The sequence below is a fragment of the Podarcis filfolensis genome (genome assembly GCF_964270895.1).
Source record: "Podarcis filfolensis genome assembly, chromosome: 1".
Lineage (NCBI taxonomy): Eukaryota > Metazoa > Chordata > Lepidosauria > Squamata > Lacertidae > Podarcis > Podarcis filfolensis.
Genome location: NC_139604.1, coordinates 55995037 through 56019524, shown reverse-complemented (window position 1 = coordinate 56019524; position 24488 = coordinate 55995037). Strand labels below are relative to the sequence as shown.

The 24488-nt window shown below is 42.4% G+C and overlaps 1 protein-coding gene across 6 annotated transcripts in view; it reads right to left on the bottom strand.

Moving 5' to 3' along the window:
- Positions 1 to 24488, bottom strand: part of COL18A1 (collagen type XVIII alpha 1 chain) — a 156520-nt gene that overhangs the window by 60845 nt on the left and 71187 nt on the right. The gene's annotated exons all lie outside the window — the stretch shown is intronic.

Sequence of the window (24488 nt, the reverse complement as noted above, 5' to 3'; positions counted from 1 at the left end):
TTGACATTAAGGCTGAAAATTCAAAGTGAAGGGCCTGAAATAACTCTTGAGGGGCCAGCCTTCTTTCCCACTGTAACGACAGTCATGGCTGCTAGCACTTTGTTTTGAAAACCATGTCATCAAAGGCAAATGTTCAAAATCCTCTCTCAAATTATTTCCTGTTCCATAGGGATAGCATTTTATTGATTTTCAAGGCTTATATGAAACATACCATAACGTCAGCATCTGTTGCTTTCTGGCAGTGGCTGTACAATAGGGACTAATTAACACCAACAACTGGTTCAGTGCTGTTTTGGTTTGTTTGGCTTAGAGGAAGAAAAAGTCTTCCCAAACCACAACTGGAAATCCCTTCAGCAAGTCTCCTGCGGCTCTGCAGAAGACTTGAGTTGGAAAACTCATCCTGAGAATGTGAACTCAGCAAAGCCTGCTTCCCTTCCCACTCTAGCCCCAAGAGGATGGATGCCACTCATTGCCATTTTTATCCACTCGTTAAATGAAGGATGAAGATTCACATAGATACATTCATTGAGTTTCTAACTATGCAGAGAGATAGCATAGTTGACGGTTACCATCAGGATCAAAAGGGTGGTTATTCAAGAAACTCGAAAAATCAGTGGACAGATTAAGATGGGGCAGTGAATCCTGAGCAATGGGTAATGAAGTCACCAGTGAGATCTGCCTTTCAAATATGCAGATTTGTATGATGATGATAACAATAATAATAATAGTCTTATTCCTGCAATACTCTTCTCTACAAAGTCTTAGGGCTCATCCACATTTACCTTTTGCCCTACACTTTCTAGGCAAAGGTCCACAATTTAAAGCTCTGTGTACAAGCACTTTTTTGTTTGCCCTGGTGCTTTCCTCTTGAAAAGCTGCTCTTGACCACTGAATCAGAGCAAAAGGCAAGGCTTGGAAAACCATCCTGGGCAGCTTCCAGCAAAATATAAAAACTAAAATGAGGTCATTTTCAGTGGCACTCCTGTGACAACTGTAACGTGTGCCTATTGGTACAGATTAATTAACTATAAAAAAAACTTTCTTGAATATGAGGGAAAGAGATTAGCCTTGCACTCCCCACCCAATCCCGCTATTTAAGCCTTTTGAGGGTGACAAGAATAGCCATCTCCATCACTGATCGCAACCCAACCTCCTGCTCTATGAAGAAAACTAAGAAGTCACTGAAGCCAGTAAAACTTTGCTACAGATCTGGTTTCGCACACTGCAATACTTAAGCTGCAATTTAATTTCCCTCCAGTTCCACCTGTATAATAATCTTTCCCCCATCTTCATTTTCTGGGAGTTGAAACGAAGCAGCTGTGTTTGCACCAAAACCTTGGAAGAGATCCTAGCACATATAATGTTCTCTTACACGAAATAGACTTAAGGGCTTTTCACACAATTAAAAAAAGGGGGGAGTTTTGCTTCAAAACATTTGAAGGGGATATGTTTGTTTGCAAACTCCTATAAATAGATAGCTGGGAGTTTCACAAGGTATTTGTTGGCAATGTATTTACAGACATGGGTCTCTCCAAACGTTATACTGCAAATGCCTCTTTCCTTTTGGTATTGTGTGCAAAGGCTCTCAAACAGATCAGACATCCAAAACCATAGCCACACTCCAGAGTTCACGGCCCTGCTGCTTGGGCTCCAGGGAAAGCTCTTCCCATTAATGTGTGCAGCTGTGAGAGAGAAATCTAGCAAAGCGAACAGACTTGGGCTAGGAGAGGGAAAGGATGAAATATCTATGCAGCTCGGTGTTCTGGACTTAATGCTGACCTCGAGTCACCTCCATATTAGTTTGCTTGTAAAATGAGGTGACACTCAAGTTTTTACAGCAGGAAAGTGCTGCGCTGCTCAAAGACAAACGCAGGCCAGTTTCTGATAATATGAATGACAGTGAGTAGAAAGAAAAATGTGATTCATATCTTTCCCATTCCCCACCCACAACGTAATTCCCATGTACAAAGCCGTCAGTCATCTTGAATAGAAAACTTTTCCTGGCTGCAGTTTCAGTTGTGGAACACCTGGCCGTAGGAAAGATGACAAATCACAATGGCAATCATTCCCTGGAGTTGGGGAAACAAGTTGCCTTGGCAATAGGATCTGCAAACATCATGACGGCATGGCTTGAGGAGGGTATATTTTAAAGGTATATCCCTATAGAGCAGCCTTCACCCATGCTGATAGGAGTTGTAGTCCAAAACATCTGGAGAGCACCTACTTGGTAAGGCTCCTTTATAGGGAAATAACTGTAGTATCACTATAGAAAAAAAGTGTTTTACAGAAAGTTGTATCTATGAAGTTTTTGGTGTGGCCACTTGCCGCTTTCATTTTTTAAATTTTTGCCAGAAATTAACCCACCCCACCCCAACAGCCTTCAAAACTGCCATTCCTACATTCTGTTGTTGTTGTTGTTGTTGTTGTTGTTGTTGTTGTTGTTGTTGTTGTTGTTGTTGTTGTATATACCATTCATCAGACTGGGTTGCCCCAGAAATGAATGCCACATAATATTCAGGGGTTCGAAGACTCCACAACTTCAGATAACCATAAAGGGAAACAAAGTAATGCACTAAACTCGAGGAACAGGCAACTCAATAGGAGAACATGTAAGTTTGTGAGAATATTTTGAATTTCTGATGGCCCTTGCCATCAGATTTCAAGGCACCAAGTGACCTGACACCTCAATTTTTTCCAGTTCTGACACAGCTATAGATAAAAAAATTAGCTGTGGCTTGGTAAAATAGGATACATAGGATATAATTGGGATAAATGACCTCTTGACCTCTTTGTAGGGTACATCCAATTTGAATTAATTTCTGTTCAACCACTAGAAGTATACATATCCACTTTCAAATAAACTATACTGAGCCTAAACTTTCTAAAGGCATTCCTGCACCAGCTGTTTTCCCCAGGATATGTTCAGGAACAGCTGGTGCCATCCACACAGCAGCCTGTCTGGTGTCCTTGATCTGGACTCCAATTCCAGACTCCAGTTTGCTGTGTTTGCCCATAATGTTCCCCACAATGCCCAAGCACATGATGTCTGCACCAACCTTTTCTTTGTCCCTTCCCTGCTCCAAAAGGTGAAAATGCTGGTGCAGATACTTCACATGGCAATTGTATTTGTCAAGCTGTATCATTGTTCACTTACTGTCAGCGTTCCCAAATATATAAAGGGTGAAAAAACGATACCTATCTCCAGTGCAAGGTGACATATGATGTGCATGAACTAGGAAGGTGCAACTGACCTCAGTTCCCTGGCGCATGTTCAGTGAGTGTCTGGAGATGCATGCTTCCCTTTCATAGAGTGTCATGCTTGCTGCAGTACGTGCATGAATCTGGTTTGTTTCAAACTCACCATAGTTAAGATTATCTGCAGTTTAGGCTGTGGACAGCACTCTAAATTGCAACACACTAAACTCCATCTAAAATGGAATTGGACGCTTGCACAGAGCCACAATGAATGAGGAGAGAGGTGGGAAAGAGCGTCTAAGTCCAGGATGAAACTAAGCTCATTTTCCTAACAACAACAAAAAAACATTCTAGCTATTATGTCCAAATGCTGCCATAAAGAAAAGGCAATCTTTAATGTACAACCCTATACACCAAGGGCAGCCAATATGGTGTCCTTCATAAGTTGCTGGACTCCAACTGCCACTAGCCCTAGCCAGCATGGCCATTGGGGCAATGACAATGAGATGAGCCCTGTTGGATCAGACCAAAGACCCATCTAGTCCAGCATCCCATTCCCACAGTGGCCAACCAGATGCTTATGTGAAGCCTGAAAGCAAGACTTGAGCACAACAGCACTCTCCCAAGGCATAGTATTGCACTATAAGTTTCATGAGAAAATGTTTGAAACTGATGAACGCAGTTGCACTGAGCCCAACACCCACCATATTCTCTTGCAACCCCCTCCCTGCATTGCAAATTCTCTTCCTCTACTCCATGGGAAAGCCTCCTAGATCGACATTCCATGCCTCCCAACGCCACTGCACATTTGTACGTTTTGAATGGAAATGGAAATAATTACAAACAAAAGTACATTGAGTTTTCTCTCAAGGCATGCTGGAGTTTTCATATCCAGAAATTATTCTCTTACCAGCCCCAGCAGAACATCTGGCTATGTTCACGACCTGACCCTCACAGCAAATTCTTATTTTTCTGGCATTGTTTTACAGCTCTTCTCAATCACCCACACAGTGGGTGAGATTTTTTCCTAACACATGTCGTTTCTTCAAGTTAGAGCCAAACAGTGCTAATAACCTCTTTCTCTATACTCTGTTGTCAAAAGTCCAATCAGATCTTCTTGTTCAATTTCTGGGACTGCCCTTAGCCTGAGGTTGGTCTCGCGATTTTTCAATTCCACCAACGAGAGATAGGTTTGTTGGTCCCCTATCTGTTTATGGAGAGGCTTGACTTCCGCTTTAACTTCCTCGACTTCTTTTTTAGCTGATGTTGCAATTTGAGCGGCTTCCCCTGCCAGTTTACGATTCTCTTCTGTTGCTCCTTGCAATTTTTCAATTGCTAGGTTATGTTGGGAAACCTGATCTGTCAATTTCTGGATCGAGGATGTTGCTTGATCAATTTTTATTGATTGGTTATCAATTTTTTGATTTATTGCTGACAATTGTTCCAAAACTTGTTTCAGTATTCCCTCAGCTCCTCCTGCTGCCATATCTTCCTCTTCAGATCTTTCAGGCTTTTCGGTTTCTACTTTTTGTGTCGCAAGCACAGCTGGAACTGATAATCTACGTCCCTGAGTTAAAGTTGTTTGCAAAAGCTGTGCTTGCTTTTTTGCTTTCTCTTTCTCCTTAGCTTCTTTAGCTTTGGCTGCTCTTGTCTTTCCTGTGCCACTCATCAGTCAATGTTCAAGGTCAAATGTTGTAGTCCCACGGGAAAGGCAAGCCCAAAATTAAAAACAGTCTATTGAGAGAAGATAAACAGAAAAACTTTTCCCAGGCCTCTATATTCCCAATGTCCTCTAGGGGGAGTGCCACCAAAGTTTTAGTAAGAAGAAGATAACTTTTCCGCCATTAAAGTCCCTTTGTTCCAACTTTAAAAACAATTTTAAAGGCAAATTAGTTCCAGCACACTAAGAAAAAAGTCCTGCAGGGCACTTTTAAACATGTAACAAAGTTCCAGCAAGGTGCCTGCAATTGTATCCACTTCAGCTAAGTAAGCTCAAAATTACACTCTCCAGTTACAAAAGTATCTGGAAGTTTGCAACAGTTCCGCAGTTTAAACAACTTTACCCGGCCACCCGGGAATTTGGGGTTAGAATCTTCCCTTGCCCCTTGGGGGACCGCTCCAGGTCAAATTTATGCTGTATTTATTCTTTAAAAGGAAAATTCAAGTGTGCACGAAAGTCCCAGTTTAAAGCTTTAAAGCTTCCCTGTTCACAGCGCTTTCCGCTCTTTAGACCGTCTGCTTTGATCTTGAAAGCAGTGCCGGAAGACGGACTTCCTCTTTCTCGTCTCCCGTTTTTAGCCAAATTTTCCAAATTAATTTGTAGGATCTTGGGTCCTTACTCACGGGTTTGATGTTTCAGCCCGATGTTTCTTGGAAGAAAGGTCAGCGCTCATCCGTGACAGCCGCGCGGCTTCGCCTCCGCAGAAAGAGCGATGAACCCACAGCACCGCTCCCCCTCCTTCACTCCGGAGCCCCTTACGGGGTTCCTTTTGTGATTTCGGGGTCGCTCCAGGTGCCCGCCGGGTCCCACGGCCACGGACTCACTCTGCCCGTGGTTTATCTTGATGGGTTGCCGCTGCGCCGTCGCGAACAACCCTTTTCTGCGGTGCCCCTCTTCAGAGCTCGAAGAGGTCCGCCATCACGGTTTCGCGCCGCCTCCGGAAGTCAAAAGTTTACAGAGTTTACAAAGTTCTGGGACTTAAAAGAAGAAAGTGATTTCAAAATTGTATCGGCTTTTCGGTTGGGAAGATTAGTAAGAAAAGACAGGTCCAGAGACTGCTTAATAGCTTTGAGATCAAGGGAAGAGAGAGACAAAATACTAGGCCTACATTTCAAAAACTCAATTGTGATACAAGAGAAAAGGGTGGAAATTTACCGAGATATTCCTAAACAGTTATTGGACTTGAGAGCCACCTATTCAGAATTGGCTAAGTTGCTGAGACTCAACACAATTCCTTATAGGTGGGAGTTCCCACAAGGGCTATCATTTACTTACAAACAGAAGAAGGTTAAAATAAGATCACCAGAGGACCTACAAAAGTTCCTGCACGACCACGGAGAAGATCTCCAAAAAGAAGCAGCAGCTAATTGGCCTATACTCAACCCAGGTGGAGCAACACCTGCACCTTCGGAACCAGAGGAGAAAGAAGACACACCGCTCTAGGTGTGGCAGAATAGTTCAGGATGTCTCTGCGGCTACTCAGTTGGAATATAAATGGCGGAAATTCCCCGGAGAAAAGAAGGAGGTTATTTCACATATTGAAGAAAGAACAATTGGACATTATTTGCTTACAAGAAACCCATGTGACCAGGCTCCACAGGAAGGTTTTGGTTAATAAAAGACTAGGCCAAGAATTTATTTCGTCTGACAAAGTAAAGAAAAGAGGAGTGGTGATTTATGCCAAGGAGAGCCTGACACCTAAATTTTTATTTAAGGATGAACAAGGAAGAATTTTGGCAATTGAAATTCAAACCCAAGGAGAAAAAATATTGATATTAGGAATTTATGCCCCAAATGACGGGAAATCAGAATTTTTCAAGAAGCTGCATGAGACGCTGCTGGACTATCTGGATTATGCTAACATCATAATGATGGGAGATATGAATGGAGTGGTGTCTACACATATGGATAAGTCTTACAACCAGAACTTAACATCAGACGGCAGACTGCCTAAAACTTTTTTCGAATTGACTGACAATCTGGATTTGATCGACATATGGAGGACAAAGAACCCCCTAGGTAAAGAAGGAACTTTTTTCTCTGAGGCCCACCTGTCCTGGTCAAGGATCGACCAAATCTGGACTTCCAGGGGGCTGGCACCTAAGACTAAAAAGGTGGAAATCTGCCCAAAAACATGCTCCGACCACAACGCCTTGAAAATAGAACTTAGATTAACTCAACCCGGTTCCTTCAGATGGAGAATGAATGACACACTACTAAGAGATCAAGAGATTGTGAAAAAGGCCCAAAAAACATTAAAGGATTATTTTGAGATAAATCTGAATACTACAGTTGAAAAAAGAACGATTTGGGATGCAAGCAAAGCTGTTATGAGAGGGTTTCTGATACAACAGAATATAATTAAGAAAAAACTCTGGAAAGGAAAGAAGGACAAAATACTGGAGAAAATACACCAAGGAGAGAAAAAACTGAGAACCAAACCAAAGTCCAAGGAGGTGCTGAGAGAAATTAAATTCCACCAAGCAGAATACTCAAAATTGATCAATCAGGAGATTGAATGGAAAATAAAACAGATGAAGCAAAGATCCTTTGAATCAGCAAATAAATGTGGAAAGCTGCTAGCTTGGCAGCTGAAAAAAAGACAAAAGCTAAATACGATAACAAATCTAGAGATTGATGGAAGGATAGTACAGAAACCAGAAGAAATTAGGAAGTGTTTCCACAGATACTTCAAAGAACTGTATGCACAGGGGCCCCAGAAAGAATCAGAGATAGATCAATTTTTAAAGATAAATGGACTATCAAAAATAACTCAAGATAAAAGATCAATCTTGAACTCTACAATAACCTCACAGGAAATTGAAGGTGCCATTCAGAACATGCAACTAGGCAAATCTCCAGGCCCGGATGGGCTTACCTCCAAATATTATAAGGTTCTGAAGGATTATTTGATACAACCTTTGTTGGAGGTATGCAACCAGATCATGGATGGGAAGAGGGCACCAGAAACGTGGAAAGAAGCCTTCATCACATTGATACCTAAGTCAGAATCTGAAAAGACTCAGCTTAAAAACTACCGTCCTATCTCACTCCTAAATGTGGATTACAAAATATTTGCAGACATTTTGGCAAATAGACTTAAAAAAGTTTTAAATGAAGTAATTCATAAAGACCAAGCAGGCTTTCTCCCTGGTAGACATTTATATGAGAACACTAGAAACATCATTGACATTTTAGAACTTTTGCAGACTAACAGGAACACAAGGGCGGTGTTAATTTTTATTGATGCGGAGAAAGCTTTTGACAACATATCTTGGATGTTTATGAAGAAGAACTTGGAAGGGATGGGAGTAGGACGGGGGTTTGAGAATGGATTACATGCAATCTATTCAGAACAAAAAGCTAAATTAATAGTGAACAATGTGGTGACGGAGGAATTTAAAATTGAAAAAGGGACACGACAAGGGTGCCCTCTATCCCCTCTGTTATTTATTTCAGTCCTGGAGGTGCTACTGAATATGATCAGAGAGGACCGGTTGGTACAAGGGATAGAGGTCGGAGTGAAACAATATAAACTGAAAGCTTTTGCAGATGACCTAGTTTTGACACTGCAGGAGCCAGAATCCAGTACAAAAAAAGTTCTTGAACTTATATCTGAATTTGGTCGGGTGGCGGGATTTAGGTTGAATAAACAAAAAACTAAGGTTCTGACCAAAAATTTAACAATTACAGAAATAGAGGGGTTTCAGAGAGAAACAGAGCTGAATGTGGTTAAAAAAGTGAAATACCTTGGGATCTATTTGTCCTCCAAAAATTTGAATTTATTTAAGGATAATTATGAGAAATGTTGGTTGGAAGTTAAAAAGGATTTAGAAATTTGGTCAAGATTGAAACTTTCCTTGTTGGGAAGAATCGCAGCTATAAAAATGAATGTGTTGCCGAAAATGTTATTTTTGTTTCAAACCTTACAGATCGTGGACAGAGTGGATTGCTTTGGAAAATGGCAGAAGGATATATCTAGATTTATCTGGCAGGGCAAAAAGCCCCGAATAAAGTTCAAAATATTAACAGATTCAAAAGAAAGAGGGGGGTTTGCCCTGCCGGACCTGAGGTTGTACTATGAAGCTGCAGCCTTCTGCTGGTTGAAAGATTGGTTCTTGTTGGAAAACACTGATGTCCTAGATCTGGAAGGTTTTAATAATGCTTTTGGTTGGCACGCATACTTATGGTACGACAAGGTTAAAGCACATAAATTGTTTAAAAGCCACATTGTCAGAAAAGCAATTTTTGCAGTCTGGATGAAATATAAAGACTTACTAGAGAGTAAAACTCCGAGGTGGTTATCACCAGTGGAGGCCAAGGCCCGAAAAAGACCCAATATGGAGGCCTACTGGCCGAAATATTGGGAACTAACTGAAAAAATTGGAGACAATTGGAAGTTGCAGAGCCAGGATAAACTAAAAAATAAGGTGCGAGATTGGCTACATTATGCTCAAATTCAAGAGGTTTTCAAAATGGATAAAAAAGTTGGTTTCCAGGTGGAAAAGTCGAAACTAGAGACAGAATTGTTAGAACCAAAGACAAAGCTGTTATCTAGAATGTATAACTTGCTGCTTATGTGGAATTTACAGGATGAGACAGTTAAATCTGCTATGATTAAATGGGCACAGGATGTTGGACACAACATTATGTTTGAAGACTGGGAAAGGTTATGGAACACCGGAATGAAATTCACGGCAAGTACTGCCCTGAAGGAAAACATTATGAAAATGATATACCGGTGGTACATGACCCCAGTCAAGTTAGCTAAGATACATCACCTGTCTGACAATAAATGTTGGAAGTGTAAGGAAGCAGAGGGGACTTTCTTTCACCTCTGGTGGACATGCCCAAAGGTTAAGGCTTTCTGGGAAATGATTTATAATGAGTTGAAAAAGGTATTTAGGTATACCTTTCCCAAGAAACCAGAGGCCTTCCTGTTGGGCATGGTGGACCAGAAAGTGTTAAAGAAGGACAGAGCTTTGTTTATGTATGCTAGTACAGCAGCAAGAATACTCATTGCAAAGAACTGGAAGACACAAGATTTACCCACGCTGGAGGAATGGCAGACGCAGTTGATGGACTACATGGAGATAGCTGAATTGACCGGCAGAATCCGAGATTTGGATGTAGAAACAATTGAGGCGGACTGGAAAAAGTTTAAAGACTACTTGCAAAAGTATTATAAACTGTATGAATCTTAAGATTGTGCATGATTTGGAAAGGATACGCTTTAGCAATCATGATTAAGTAAATAGTAAATCAAGTGATAAAAGAGAAAAGGAGATAATATGAATTGAACATGTTACGTTTATTATAAAGGTATAAAAATTGTGATATAATATATTGAATTTAGATACATAACATGTAAAAGTTACAATAAGGTAGGACATAAGGTAATAAATTGCTGACAAGGTTAATATAAAGAACGCAGAATCGGAAGGGGTGGGGAAGTCCAAGTTGGGATTTATTTTTGTTTTGATTTTTATTGGTTTGTTATAAAAAAAAAAAAAAAATGGTTTCTTGTAAACTCCTCATTTGCTTGCAATGTACAAAATTTGGAAAGAAACGCAATAAAAAATACTATTAAAAAAAAAAAAATAATAACCTCTTTCTCTATACAAAAAAAAAGGTTGAAACTCAAAATGCTGTTTTAAAAATTCAAGCTTTCAATTACATACGTTTTACCAAAAACTGAAAAACTCTTTTTTTAAAAAAAAAGGAAGTAAAAGTGCAGCAAAAATTGTTACAATTCAAAGATAAAGAGTGTGTAGGCAAAGGGTGGATTAAGAAGTCGAGGTGTGGGGTGGAGAGATGAATAAATCCAAAGGACCAACTTCATGGAGAAGATTTTAAATCCAATGTCAACATGAAAATGGAGGCAAGAACCTGAGAAATAAAAAGCATTTTGGTTTTCCCAAGTACCTTGGGAGGAATACAGGAATGCACTTGGTTTCCCACGCTTGCAAAGTGTTCATGGCTAAGGGAAAGAAAGATTATTTTGTATAGAGAGATAACTTTAATCACATCCACAGACTTGAAAGGAAAATATCAATCAACAGCTGCATTGCTGCAACTTTCACCATTGTGGGAGAGGTTTTGTAGGTCAAAAAAGGTCATTGTGTATTTAGAGCCCTCCCCATATTCGGGGAGGGGGTCGGGAACCATTACTTTTAAAGAGTTCACTTTACACTATAGTAAAGCAAGACCGTGGGGGTGGGGTTTACCAAAAGCCAGGAGGCAAGTTTCCCCTCCAGGAATGCCACCTGGAAGAGAAACATTCTGCAACATTTGAGACAAACATTAACCACAGTCCTGAGACTCATTGACCCATAAGCAAACAAACTGACCTGTCTTATGTGCTATTTGCATTTTAGTTGTACTCACAAGCTGCTTAATCTCCAAAAGACATTAGCCTCACAAAATTAAAATGTGCTTGATCAGTAAAAACTCAAGACACACAGTGGGCGTTGCTATAAAACCTTGACAGGGATGGGGGGGCGAAACCAAAGTAAACAGAAAGCATTCTTTTTCTGTGAAAAATTAAGAGGGTGAAAATTAGAGCATTTCGCCGTCAAAAACAAACAAGCAAACCCTGATTATTTCAAGTCCGTGAAATGTTGCCATTTGGCCTCTGCAGATGTTATGTTTTGAGCCAAAGGATCCTCGAAACCATACGGAAGAGTAACTTTTGAGATAATAGAGAAAATGTGCAGCCAAGGACCTTTCACTCCCACGCTCAAGTATCTAATATAAAGGGAGGCTGTCAGACCTGCAACCCACAGGAAATAGCAAAGGGACACCCCACACAACTTCAGAACCCAGGACCGTGCTGCTTTCTGACCCTGCCCAGTGCCTATGCTGTGAACAAAGATAACCCTGTGTCTGTTGTGACTCACACATTGCCACAAGGAAGATTAATGGCTCCTAGAGGATGATCAGTCAGAGGAAATTACCAGATGCCTCCTCATCCTCTTTATATATATAACAAATTGTTGAAAGTTCACAAAGCAGATCTCATAGCAGGAGCCTGCCAGTACTCTTCCACCTTACAGACAGCTTTGGAGCAATAGCCAGCCATGTCACCACTACTTTGAACCTTGTACTAGAAGAATATTGGTCTAATGCAGCCTTTGGTCTAATGCAGTGCCTTCCATCAGCTTCGCCTGGTGGCCTGCTGAACCCCTGTCTGGACAAGGAAAGATTGACTTCTGTTGCCCATGCTCTGACAACTTCTAGGTTAGATTGCTGCAATGTGTTATACTTGGGACTGCCTCTGAAGACGGTTCAGAAACTTCAGATGGTTCAGAATTCAGCACCCAGCTGGCTCACCAGCGCAAGATGGATTGAGCATATAACACCGATCCTGGTTCGACTACACTGGCTGCCAGTTAGTTTCCAGGCCACATTCAAAGTTCTGCTTTTGACCTATAAATGGCTTAGGATCACAATACCCCAAGGACTGCCTCTCCCCATATGAACTGACCCAGAACCTGCAGAAGGTCCAGAGAGCGGCAACACAAGACAGGGCCTTTTGTACAGTGGCTTCCTGCTTGTGGAATGCTCTCCCCAGGGAGGCTCGCCTGGCGCCTTCATAACATAACTTTAGGTGCCAGGCAAAAACATTCTTCTTCCCTTTTAAACTGGTGTGTGTGTGTGTGTGTGTTCATTATTACATTATGCAATTTTGTGTTTTTATAATGTAAACCGCCCTGTGATCCCCAAATGAAGGGCAGTGTAGAAATTTAAATTCATTCATTCATTAATAAGTCATTTAACATCAAAATGCAGTTTATGAAGCAATAGCACAACACAATAAATATCAGAATTAAAAGACATCAAAAAAGCAAACAAAGCTGGTTAGGCAGCGGTTAAAACAAGTGATAAAAGCATAAGAACGTAAACAGAGTCTGCTGCATCAGGCCATAGGCTCATCTGGGCCAGCATCCTGTTCTAACCAGATGCCTGTGGGAAACCCATAAAAAGAACCAGCATACAAGAGCATCCTCTCCTCCTGTGGTTTCCAGCAACTGTATAAGGATCCTCAATGCATTAAGGGGAGAGACTTCACCCAGCACGTGGTACCAGGTAAACATATCTAGAGAGAAATCTATACCTAGGCACTACCACAGAAATCTCTCCAAATGTTAATGTGCTGATAATGTGATAAAGCTGTGTTATAATTACCGTAGTTTTGTGAATACTCCAAAAAAAGAATGGATTGAACAAGAGCATATTGAACAGTTTGTTTCTCGGTTTTTAAAGAAATGCTTCTATACCTCTGTAATACAAATTATTGTTTCCAGCTCTGCTTCACAGCCCTGAAGCCAAGAGCAAGAAAGACTTGGAAATTCAGGTTCCCAGAAAGCAGAGCTTCAAGAAAACCTTAAGCAGCTGTGCTATTCCTTGAGTCAAAAGAGCACAGGGCCGTCCTAAAGGCACTCCCTCCCCACCCTGCCCTTCAAAACCCACTCCCTACTTTCTCCCCCTGTCCTCCCCCCGCCGTCCAATGCAATTAAGTCTTATAAGAAAATCCTGTGAAGAAGGGAAAGCCAAAAAATGAACAGGGAGTTTCCTTGGAACGCATGCCGTTCAATGCAACTTATGTGTCAGCTTCCCTTAAAACAGTTCCATCTAGAACACTTACATGAAGTTTACAATGTGAGGTTTTCACATGAAATTCAAGTTTATCCCAGGATAAACTGGCAGCCATAAAGAAGCAAGCCTCTCACTTCATATACCTATCTAAGAGCATTCTGTTCAATTAATCATTATAATGGAGATCAAGGTGGTTCCATCTTCAATACACACACTTACAAAGATGTGCAAAGACACTATATGATACTATATGATAGGCCTTCGCTGTAGCTATAGGGACACTTTTGTTGCTGCTGCGGGGGGGGGTGTTTTGGTTTTTACAAGACTAGCAATCAAACAGATGGTGTAAAGTGTAATTCCTTAATTTCTTAGATTATGTTCATCTGCAAATGGGTACTAGGGTAGTCCCCTCTCCTGGATGAGCAACAATTTCCAGATTCCCAGTTTTCGTTCAAAAACAGGGGCGGGAGCAAGATTTTCCCTTGTAGAACCTGAGATCCAAAGCAAAAAATAATAATACTGATGCCCCCCAAAGAGAACCCTTAAGGCATCCAGGATTGTAGCATAGCTTTGGGCAGTAGCATGTCTACCCAAAAGTAGCAGCAAAGCCAGGAGTTCACGATTTTTGTAATTTGTGTCATATTTCACACCAGAAAAATGTTACTCCCCCACCAGTAAAACGATAACAAAATCTTACCAATACCATCAATCAATATCACCATCAATATCAATAATAGTGATAAAATTAATCGCTATTACATCAACATTGCAGGGGAAAGGGCTGTGTCTGAGACAGTGTGGCTTATGCCAGTCCTGCAAAGTAACCCAATGTTATACTCATTTTTCTAGCGGGGGGGGGGGGGCGGGGACAGGTTGGTGCACAAGAACCCTGTCTTGTTAACCTGGGGCACTGGTTTTTTCTCAGGGAAATTCAGGGAGGGCTATGAAGTTGACTGTAGCAGTAATGTCATTCATTAAGCGCTAGAGGAAGTAGATGGAGCCAGAGAAAGGATTGAGTTTTCAACTGTGGCAGGATGCTGTCTGGACGCCAGGTCTAGCTGCAGCTGGATGGCAGGTCTACCCTCACAGAGAAACAATGGAACGGTTGACCTGGGATACAAGTTTTTCAGGATACCCAATTCCTTGTGTACCAGGTGTTGCCACTGCTCAGTCACAAAATCCACCAGAAAAGGCTGCCCTGTTCCCAGATGCTAGATACAGGTCTATACTTTCCCCCCTTCCCTGGAAAAATTATAGCAGGTACCCATGGTGTCATGTGTGCACATGTGGTGGAGGGAGGAGATAAGAATGGGAACATTGGGTTCATCAGCCAAGCACACAGCACTGTACGAAACAACTGCACCAATTGGATTCATGTCCAGACCCGACCAAAGAGATTTTTCCCCCTAGGATTGCTGACTACAATACTGTATTCTATTATATCCTCTTGACAGCTGTAAAAATTACAAGGCATGAATGCCAGCAAGTTTGGGACATGATGCAAATGTTTGCCCTGAACTGGTGCCATTAAAAGAGAGAGGGTGTATGCCAGATGTTTCAAATTATGAAGTTGCTTAAACTCCTATCCATACTCCTGTAAGGGGTGGACAAACATTTGTGGGTTTTTTCCTTTTTAAAAAAAATCCTCTTTTATCCATACTTATAGCAATAGAAAGGGGACGTGGGTGGCACTGTGGGTTAAACCAGAGCCTAGGACTTGCCGATCAGAAGGTTGGCGGTTCGAATCCCCGCAACGGGGTGAGCTCCCGTTGCTGGGTCCCTGCTCCTGCCAACCTAGCAGCTTGAAAGCACGTCAAAAGTGCAAGTAGATAAATAGGTACCGCTCCGGTGGGAAGTTAAACAGCGTTTCCGTGCACTGCTCTGGTTTGCCAGAAGCGGCTTTGTCATGCTAGTCACATGACCCGGAAGCTGTACGCCGACTCCCTTGGCCAAAAAAGCGAGATGAGCGCCGCAAGCCCAGAGTCGGTCATGACTGGGCCTAATGGTCAGGGGTCCCCTTACCTTTACCTTATAGCAATAGAAAGAATTGCATAAAACGGATGTTCTTTGAGGGTGAAGCCTCAAATATGGATTTTGTGGTTGTGTGCACATTACCACTTACTCTGCCTTCAGTGCACTTCTACCACTGGTGTTAAAAGCTGAGTAAACATGACGTTAGTCACAGTCCATATGTTTCCTGTTGTTTCTTGAGAAATACTGTGATTTGATATGTTTTCCCTCAATCCAGCTTCCATCCACTTTGAAACCATAACTGTTGATTAAGGTAAAGCGTGTACTTTTAGGACAGCCATTGAGCATGTGCAGATGAAGCTATGTTCAGCATGGGGAAACAAATCAGGTAATATGTATCGTGTGAAGACATCCCCGAGTCCTTTCTGGTGTATACAGCAACATAAAAAGCATATTTGATACAATGCGGCTGGAAACTGCTAACATGTACCATACTGGCCTGAATATAAGCCACACTTTTTTTCCAAATTCCGACCATGAAAAGTTAAAGTGTGGCTTAAATTCATGACCTTACAAAAATTGGCTTTTACAATATCACTGCAGGATTTTCTTCTACATTTGCCATTTACGGGTGTGAGCGCCTGCGGAATTTTAAGGGAGAAACTTATATTCGGGTATTATCTTTTTTTTCTCCCCCCCCCCCCTTGAATTTTAAATGTGTGGCTTATATGCGGGCATGGCTTATATATTCGGGTCAATATGGTATACAGCCAGAGTTAATTCCAGGAACATTCTAGAGCTCTTGGGGAACTCTGTACTTAATTTTCCCATTTTAAGATTATGATTTTAACTATCAGCACATACTGGGATGGTGGGGTAGTTGTGTTTCCACCATGTTTCTCTGTTTCCACAGCAACCTGGTATTAACCCGAGTAGGTGATTGACACTTGCAAGTGTTTGAAATGTGGTGAATATTAGTTTTCACAAGCTAATGCCAATTGAATTTTGTGAATGTGGAGAAATTTACATCAGCAAATACGTGCAGTATGCCAAATGGGGCAGTCATCATTCACCAATGTATATCAAATAAGTAATGGGTGGCTGACATCCATATTTTCTACAGGACTGTCACCACTCACATGTAAATATTGACTTCTAGCTCAAAAGTCTAAGCAGGCCTTCTGGGATCTTAATTTGGCCTCTGAGGCCATTTCCCCCAAGCCCCGCCCACTCACACTGATAATAAGTGACTTCAATCACAATATGTGCCTGGCGCCTGGATAACTGTGAACACTGTCCAAAGGGTTAAAGTAAAATCAATCCAAGTGCATGTAAATGTGTGAAAATTAAGACTTTTCCTTTAGGAAGTAAAAGGGTTACAGCAATCAGCATCTGAGCATACACAAAAATGGTTGAGTTTGATGCTTAAGTCAATGCAGAACACACATGCACAGAAAATAGAAATTAGCTCACAATCAGTCAGCTTTCCTAGGTAACGTAGTGGGACAAATGAAAAGTCGCTCAGACCTGTGCTTTCTGGGCATGGGACAAGCAGACGTGAGGACAAGCCCTCCGTGTTCTCCACTGCAGTGAGAAGCATTGTATTTCTACTTCAGTTATAGTAATTGTTTCTAAATGTGTGCGCATACACATAAATTAGCACGTGCAAATTAGTACATGCAAATGAGTGTCCTTTTTGCCCTCTTTTTGAGCATTACATAAGTGGCCATCCTAAGTACCGCTGCTGCTACGTAAGCACTCACAAAGAGGAAAGGGAGGAAGGAACCAGCCCTCTTCTCTTTCCGATAAGTGCACTGACGAAAACCTCCTCCTGTCCTCCTGTCCCACCACATCATCATCAAGCGTAGCATAGAACAAAACATGGTATTTCAATGCACTGAAATGAACCCAACCTTACAAAGTACATTTTAACCCTAACCAGCAACCTTTGGAAGAAATTGATCCACAGCAAACATAAACATTTGGAAACATCTGAATCTAGCAGAGTCAAACAGGGTGAAGTAATAGCCAATGAGGTACAGAACCAGAATGGACGCAAAACATCCTTATGGCATCTTCTCCTGGGAGTTCAAAAGGCAATCCAAATCCTGGCTGGGAATGAGTTCAGCTTAATGGGAGGGCGGGGGGCGCCACAGCATCCACAGTCCTACTGGTCATGCTGGGCAAGGTGGAAGACAGGGACAGGCAAAACACTGTGCCAGCCTGGAGCTGGTACAGTGCTCAGGCATGGATCAGACCTGATGTCTTCTTGTGACCACAGTGGGTTTGGCTTGGGATCCAGTGGATCCCAGGGCAGCTCAGCCATTCCTCCATCCTGTTCCAGGAATGGCACATTTCAGGACTTTCTGTGAGCTGTTGCTGGCGAGGATCCCCCGGCAGCACTTGGCAAGCAAAGCAGGAAGCTCCATACCAGCGGCGTGGTGCTGGTATCACTCTGCAGGCAGAGTCCAACAAAGCCCAGCAGGATTAAATAGAGGAACATCTCCACCCAGTCCAAACCTGCTTCCCCCAGCTTATAGCAGTTTCAATTCCAGTGTTTAGTGGCCAGGGAAATGGAACTCCAATGAAGGACCCTGAGATCCCTAAAAAGGAAACAGTGAGTGACTAACTCATCACTGAAAGCTGGAAAAAAGCCCACAGTACAGTCCCAAATGCCTCACTTGGCTCTTTAAAACTATGCGAGGCAGCAAAGACATCTCCACTGGGTTCCTTGCACACAAGGCTATGCATGCTCTCTCGTGAAAGCCAAGAGAGGCAGCAGCAAAGGCAACTGCAGTAACCCTGTGTGTGCTCCTTCCTTCAGCTAGAAAAAGCACTGCTGCAGTATCCCACCAGTTGATCCCAAGTTGGAAAGTCGATGGAGAAGGAGCCTGAGGGGCAGTTAAACCAGAAAGGGAAAGTAGGAGTGGGCAGGTCTTCTAACTTAGAAGGAATTCAGACAGGAAGAGAAGGAAGAATTCAATCCCACGGTTTAAAGCCTGAGGTCCTAAGGAGTCGGGAACCAGCCAGCCACCCCTCTAAGTTGTTCTATCAACATTTGGGACCTGTGTGTTTTCTGTGATCTTTTCGCAACCTGTACTTATGGCAGGAACCACCCATATGCACCTGCAGAATAAAGCACTGAAAATAGGGAGGCGTATTCATGGACCCTCAAGGGAAAAGGCTCCTTGAACATAAATTTTATTGTCAAGATGTGCATTTCCCATCTAGCTAACTAGATATCCTTCTATGAGATCAGAGCATCCATCAGGGTTCTAGAAAGGCCAGCAATACTAAGATAACAAAAAATAAAGGGTTTTATGCATGAAGATTCCATCTTGCGATGGAAGAAAAAGAACAATCACTCTAATTGGAAACCACATTGAAGAACGCCTTCCTCCCCACATGGCAGATGCGTGGACAGCTGAATCCCTGGACAGGAACATGTGCCCAAAATAACCACAAAGTGGCACAAAGACAATAGTTGCGCTGGGTGTGTGCAGAACAATTGTCCAAAGTGCTGAAACAAAGCACATCTGAAGCACCATTGTGAATGTTATTCATACTGAGACACTTCTGCTCTGCATGCTTTCAGTAGATAAAAGAGCCATTTTAAATATTTTAGTACAATGGTTCAATCTTAAGTTATCTTGGGCTCAAATGATGTCTAAGAAGGAGGCTCCCGCTGTAAGAAAAAACATGCTTTTTCTTGTACGATCCTTAGCTTGTGTGAATCAATGAATCAAGGAAAGGAATTCAGGCCTGGTGCCAGATTTTGGTGGGCCTTGAACAAGCTGCCCTCAGGGGGCACCCTTCAGTGCAGACCCACTCCCCAAGAGCTTACCACAACCTGAGCCCTCAAAGCAGCAGTACTGTTGCAGCTGCCAACCTCACACCCATGGGTGGCCACTCATCCCCAAGCTCTTCAGATTCCCCTTTCCCTTTACATGTGCTTGAAACCTTTCCTAGTGGTGACACCGGAAAGGGCTGGGAGTTGAGCTGCTGTTCTGTGAACAATTACACTGCTGCTGCCAGGTAAGCCCACCAGCAAGCAAGCATAGGAGGGAAAGAGGTGGAGCAGCTGCCAGGCTCCTCCTCCTCCTCCTCATGAGCCCTCAAGGGCGAGGCTGGCAGCAGCGCCATCACTAGAACAGGAAGGCAAGCAAGCAAGTCCTAGTGGGCGCTGCCTGGGCCCTTGCAATTGCCCATGTATGCCAGGTGATGATGCCAGATCTCAAGAAGTTCATTGAAGATGACTTGAATAAAATGGGTTTGTTTCAGAAGAGACAGTGAAGATTTTTATCCCAATGCATTCATGTGTCAATGCAGACAACTGCCTTTATAAATCCCACCAAGTATTAAGGAATGTTACCTTGTTCTGTGGATGTTTTTGTATGGAGGCTTTCCCTAAAAAGGAAGTTCAGCATCAAAACACTCAATAATGCTGTGTGGAGTTTTTTCTAGCCCTGCAATGCAAGATCTGTAAGAATTAATGATAAGGAAACTCCTGCTGCCTGTCTGAAGGAAGTAAGTAAGAGCACTCAAATTAAAGAAGAAATATTACCGTAAAGAAAGTGAGCAGGTGTACATATTATTTCCAAAAAATACTCTGGAGTGTTTTCACAAGTCAAATACCTGCAGACATAATGTGAGAACTAGTACGCAAATCCTATCTATTTTCAAAAGAAGAGTTGTGAATTGGGGAGCTATTTCAAGATTCTTGATAGGCACAGGAGATAAAGATATATAGCTACAGATATGCTCCCATATCACACAACTGGCCCCAAGGCAACGTTTTATATATTCTAGACTTAGAAGTATGTGAGATCTGATTTTAAGATCAACTGTACCCATAAATGTAATTTATTTTACCCCCTCGTTTCTGTATTGTACAGTGTGTCCTTGTACAGATAATATTCTCTGCATTCAGTTCCCATCTGTAAAACCAGCAAACATTATGCCAAAATTAGTCCTTTAAGGGCCTTTTCTGTTGTAGCACCTATCCTATCCAAGCAAGGCCCATCAGCTCTCATCACTATACTGTGTCAGGCAAATAGTGAAGACCTAGCTTTTAAAAATAGTGAAGATCTAGCTTGATGAACTGTAATTTTGGCTGCCTCCCTTTTTGTGTGTGTCTGGAACAACACCAAAACTGCTGGTCTAACCTTAACAAACACTGGGCTACTCTAGATGGTAGAGGGTATCCCACACCTTATTTTAGGCTCCTTGTATAAACATGCCTATAAGAGACAGCTCTCAATCCTACAACCCTACTAAGCTCAAGTGCTTGGAAATAATTTATCCTTGTGTACATGCCAAATCAATTCAAGTCCTTCAGTCCAACTGGGTCATGAATCTGGGTTGCTTGCATATGCATATCATCATAGCAAACCCATAAAGGGAACCAATAGGGACGTTAATATCAGATGAACCACAAGGCAGTCAAAAACGGAAAGGGTGGATTCACTCTCATTTGGCAGTCTTCATATCTGACCCACATAAAAGTGATTTAGCCAAAACAGAAGGAATGTATGTTACAGCTAAGCTAGATGTAATGGCTACTAAATTACCTAAATGACAACTGGCCTGTGTGTTCTTTGCAAAAATCAAGATAAGCTTTTCATCTTTAATGGTCCAAGGAACAGTGAAACATACAAGAGGATTAATTACTCCCACTTTGATCACACCCATCAATGTGAATCCTAGTCTAAACCATTTCCAACAAAAAAAGCTATCTGCTTGCAAATCCATTCTCCATTCCTCTTCCAGGCTGCCCCACACTGCTTCCCAGGGATCTAACAGCCTAGGACTATGTGGCTTGTGCAAGTGCAAGTGCTTCTCATACATATACAGTCTTACCTTGGATGCCGAACGCCTCGGTACTCGGGCGTTTTGGCTCCCAAACGCCACAAACCCGGAAGTGAGTGTTCCAGTTTGTGAACATTCTTTGGAACCCGAACGTCAGACAGGACTTCAGCAGCTTCCGATTGGCCGTGCTTTGGTTTCCAAACGTTTTGGAAGTTGAATGGATTTCCAGAATGGATTCCATTTAACTTCCAAGGTACAACTGTAATGAGATTTTGGCTGCAGAATCCTAATAATAATAATAATAATAATAATTATTATTATTATTATTATTATTATTATTATTATTATTATTTATTTGTACCCCGCCCATCTGGCTGGGTTTCCCCAGCCACTCTGGGCGGCTTCCAACAAAGATGAAAGGTACACTAAAATGTCACATATTAAAAACTTCCCTGAACAGGGCTGCCTTCAGATGTCTTCTGAATGTCAGGTAGATGTTTATCGCTTTGACATCTGATGGGAGGGCGTTCCACAGGGCAGGCGCCACTACCGAGAAGGCCCTCTGCCTGGTTCCATGTAACTTGGCCTCTCGCAGTGAGGGAACCGCCAGAAGGCCCTCGGAGCTGGACCTCAGTGTCCGGGCAGAACGATGGGGGAGGAGACGCTCCTTCAGATATACTGGACCGAGGCCGTTTAGGGCTTTAAAGGTCAGCACCAACACTTTGAATTGTGAGATCCTGAGAATCTCAACTTATATTTTCTTAAAGCAAATAAATATCTAGCTGTGAAATGAAGCTTATGTTCCACTTCTATCCTGTCCACCTTCTGAAAATGTTTTCCAGTGGCATTTGGGGCTCACAAAATCCCTGTACTGTAAAGCTTAAGCTGAGATATAGGCTGCATTCAAATGAAATGCTAAACCATGTTGGGCTATGTGAGCCTCAGACTTATGTACTATTCCCTCCTCCTCCAGCATGTCTGCGAGAGGGAAATGAGAATATTTTGCTTCCATTTTAAGCTAACGTCAGCTTAGTATGATATCTGAACCCAGACAAAGTAGTTAGTGTTAACTATGGCAGGGAGAGTGAGATCCACTTATTGAAACACACCACTCTAGCCACTATGCATCACAGTGTGCCTTGAAATTCCTCTCAGAAAATCTCAGGAAAAATGCACTGCATAGGAAACCTAAGTTCCGATGTTGAAAAGTAAGATTAGGATATAAGCGCAATTACTACTCCAATTACTACTACTACTACTACTACTAATAATAATAATAATAAACTGCTTCTTGTCAATCCTCAGAAGATACAGAAGCAAATTTGCATAATTTATATAGGTTGGATACCCTATATCCAGCCAGAGATTTAGGTAGTGTACACACTGTACCTTTAAAGCACATTCAAAGCACATTTCTTTCTTTCAAAGAATTCTGGGCACTGTAGTTCACTGCTTAAAGGTAAAGGTAAAGGTACCCCTGCCCATACGGGCCAGTCTTGACAGACTCTAGGGTTGTGCGCTCATCTCACTCTAGAGGCCGGGAGCCAGCGCTGTCCGCAGACACTTCCGGGTCACGTGGCCAGCGTGACAAGCTGCATCTGGCAAGCCAGCGCAACACACGGAACGCCGTTTACCTTCCCGCTGGTAAGCGGTCCCTATTTATCTACTTGCACCCGGGGGTGCTTTCGAACTGCTAGGTTGGCAGGCACTGGGACCGAGCGACGGGAGCGCACCCCGCCGCGGGGATTCAAACCGCCGACCTTTTGATCGGCAAGTCCTAGGCGCTGAGGCTTTTACCCACAGCGCCACCCGCGTCCCCAGTTCACTGCTTACAGTGTTGCAATTCCCTACAACCCTTAACAAACTACAGTGCCCAGAATTCTTTGAAAGAAATGTGCTTCAAAGGTAAAGTGTGTGTATGCAGCCAGAGAGGGTGCAACCCAGCTGGGACCTTTGAGCACATGGGATGGCATGTGATCCAATGGAGGAATCTGCTAATGGAGGGGGTGGTTTTTGCTTATTCTCCCCTCCCTCTGCAGCCCCCCCATACCATCTTTCACCCTGCACTAGAGGGTCCCCCAACCTTCTGAAGCAGGAGTGCCAACTTGGCCCTGTGACTGTGGGTGCCTGAGGCAGTGGGTGCCATGCAGCTTGCACGGCTCTGACACTGAAATTTGTGGGTGCCCGGCCCCTTCATAGGGAATTTTGTGGGTGCTCAGGCACCCAGGGCCTCAGGGAGTTGTCACCTATGCTCTGAAGTTGATTTTCAGGGTTTGCTGCAGACCACTGCTGGATCAAAAACGCTTGTACCAGTTGGAACACAAGGGATTTCATTCTTCTTAACTATTGTGGCCAATAGCCATTGATAGATTCATGTATGATAGACCTAATAAAAAGATATGAATCTGCTAAATAAAGAGGCACTGATGCCAACAGCTATCATAACATCCTGCGGCAATATATTCCATATCCTGGATTAATTACATGTTGCCAAAAGTATTTCTTTTTTCTGTCCTGAATCTACTGCCAAGCAATTTCACTGGATGACCCCCAAGTTCTAAAATTCTGAGACTGAGTGGATAACTCTCTGCCAGCAGAAATCTGAACTATCACAGAGGCACCGAGAAATATTCATGTCTTGTAGGAACTTGCTTTCTAGAATGCTACAGTTAGGGCACACAGTAGAGAGAATGGGGAATTCCAAGATATGGGAAATGTGGAAATGCCCAGTGCCAGGTAGTTAGGCAAAGAACAAGTTTTTAAGAGATAAAGAACCTGGTAAAAGGGCATTACATTGCATAGCTTAAAATGTAAATGTGCTGGATATGAAGATGTGGGGGTGATAACCTAAGTTGTATTTCTCTCCAAATGTCACACTAAAAATTTAGATCACTTAGGATACAATACAGGACACACACAACACTAGGTATTTGACTCGTAAGAGTTTCCTATCATATTCCTACTCCCATGCATTTTTAAGCACCAATAGATGTTATTCATCACCACATATGTCACTGTGGGATTACATGCATTCTTAAAATATGAAGGGGCTTCACTTGAAAGATTTTTGTTAAATGAAGCAACCAAAGAAATTTTTATTAATTACAGCCCACTGATTTCATTCACTTCAGATGAGTGAAAATCTCTCTCTCTCTCTTTACACACACACACACACACACACACACACACACACTAT